Raw genomic sequence first — 2,500 nt, 5'->3', positions numbered from 1 at the left:
ACTTCACCCCCCCTGTGCCAACGCCAAAGCCAGAGCCACACGTGCCAGTCTCAGCAGGCGCCAGTCAGTCCTAGAACCCGCACCCCTGCCCTAACTCCTCACCCGCCCCCCCCCCACACTATTGTGAGAGCTAGATAGCCACGCTACACATAATGATTTAGTTGCCATGTAAACCCTTCTTACCCCTTTTCTCAAGTGATCAGACATGTTGGCTGGACAGCACTGTACATACAGTAGCAACAAAAACATTCTCCATCGCCCCCCAGGCGGTGAGGCCTCCTTTGGCCTGTCAGTGTGCTGATGCTGGAGTTTAGGTAAACATAGCAGGCCTCTGGTAATTACCCTTCAAAGTGTTTTTCTTTATGCTTGCGGGGTGCCAGGCTGTGTTATTGTAGCCGTCCATTTGTGTGTATGCGTGTGTGTGTGTGTGAGAGAGAGAGAGAGAGAGAAAGAAAGAGAGAGAGAGAGAGAGAGAGAGAGAGAGAGAGAGAGAGAGAGAGAGAGAGAGAGAAAGAAAGTCTTCCCCTTGTTATTATTGGTACTATTATCATCAGCACATTTTCTCCCCTGAGCTTCACATAGTGTTTTTACTCCGACTGCATTGCACTTCAACTGTATCCCTCACACCCTCACCCACTCTGCCTAACACAGCTGTTACAGCCAGTTCAATCAGTCTTTACCTCCAGTCCAACCCGACGGAGATATCATTTGTATCCCTTTTTGGGATTAAGACACAGCTACCCATTTCCTCCCAGACCCCCCCAAACTCTACGCACTCTGTACCTATATATAAACCCTGCTATCTATCACACCCTCCTCCTTTTTGCCGACTTCCACTTTTTCCCATTTCCATCTCTCTCTCTATTGCTTCCTCTGTCCCATCTCACCCTCATCCTCCTTGTCTCCCTGCCCATGCTCTTTCTATCTCTCATATCCTCCTCGTGGTCAGCTCAGAGTCAGTAGGGGAGCTCTGATATTAATAATAACAATACAAAGCCCCATCACTGAACCACAGAGACTCTCCACTATTGGAAGCTCAGAGAGGCTTTAACCAGTCAGGAATCCAAGGCCTAGAATGCTCTCTGCACCAGGGTTTATTTATTATTTGAAATCAGCTACCTGAACCTTGGCAAGGGAGGGCAGAGCTGTTAAAACACACACACACACACACACACAAACACACACATACACACACCCGCGTGCACGCACGCACGCATGCACGCACACGCACACACACACACACACACACACACACACAGACAGACACACACACACACACACACAAACACACACATACACACACCCGCATGCACGCACACAGACAGACACACACACACACACACACACACACAATATACAATACAGTGCTAGAGAGGGGTGAATGGAAGTGTTTTCTGTTGTTGCCAGGTTGTTTTTTTACTGCCGTATTTGTTCCTGATTCTGTTGGTTTATGACGCACTGAGGGTCACGCAGGAGAGCTAAACATCAGCAGTGTAATATGGAGCTAGCACGTAGACCCTCACCTCAAACCCACCACACACACGGCTAGCCGTAAAACACTCACACGCAAAGGCAGGGAGACCTGCCCACACACACTCACACACACTCACACACACACACACACACACAAACCACATCACAGCAAGCACTAAAACCCCACCAACAAACGAAAAAAAAATGCATCATCATAAAATTAAAATAGGGGCATGCTTAAAATGAAAATAAATACAAACAGTATCACACATCCAGGCCAGTGGTAATATATAGGTTAACATTTCCAATGAAGCCTTTAACTAGGTCTAAAACCAGATTGCCCAAACTCAGAGTCATAGTGGGATAAAACTCTGTACCAGTGGTTAGTGGCAAACAGTGTCTGTGGGGTTGGGAATAGCCATCTGACGGGGCTGCAAGAGAATGAGTACAACGTTGTCAAACACTGTCAACATTTCTAACACTACAGAACGAACACTTACAGCATACAGGAAAACTATAGAAATATGGAGTCCTCACACGCAACCAATTGTCATTGTCGTAGACATACAAGACATACAATAAGCAATGTTGATAATCCTCACATGTTGTGACCCTCAAAAACTCCCAAAGTGGTCAATAGCTCTAACCTGGATGAGGAACCTGTCACAACCAACCATTCGATGTCCAGAGTTGTTATATCTTGCCGAAAGGAACGAGAAAATCTAGTTATCTTCTCTTCAGGCTTCAGTGAAGCCCTAACCCCTATTGCTTCTCCCAGCATGTAGTACGAGGAGAGGAGTTAGTCAATCATGTTATGCTTATGGAACTGGTCTAAGTCTCAAACTGGTGTGGGTTAGGACTGGGAGTGAAAATCTCCCATCTGGTCTCTACCTTCAGTCTCAGCCTCTACGTTTCCCCGAAACGAGCATCATAAAACTACCCTCATTCGCCCTGGCCTGCGAAATGAAGCATTTTATCTCTTTTGGGTGGGGGTGGAAAAAGTGGGGGGTATTTTTTAACAATGAGG

The sequence above is a fragment of the Nansenia antarctica genome, assembly GCF_963989245.1.
Source record: "Nansenia antarctica genome assembly, chromosome: 20".
In the NCBI taxonomy this organism is placed as follows: domain Eukaryota; kingdom Metazoa; phylum Chordata; class Actinopteri; order Argentiniformes; family Microstomatidae; genus Nansenia; species Nansenia antarctica.
This window is presented reverse-complemented; position numbering follows the sequence as displayed.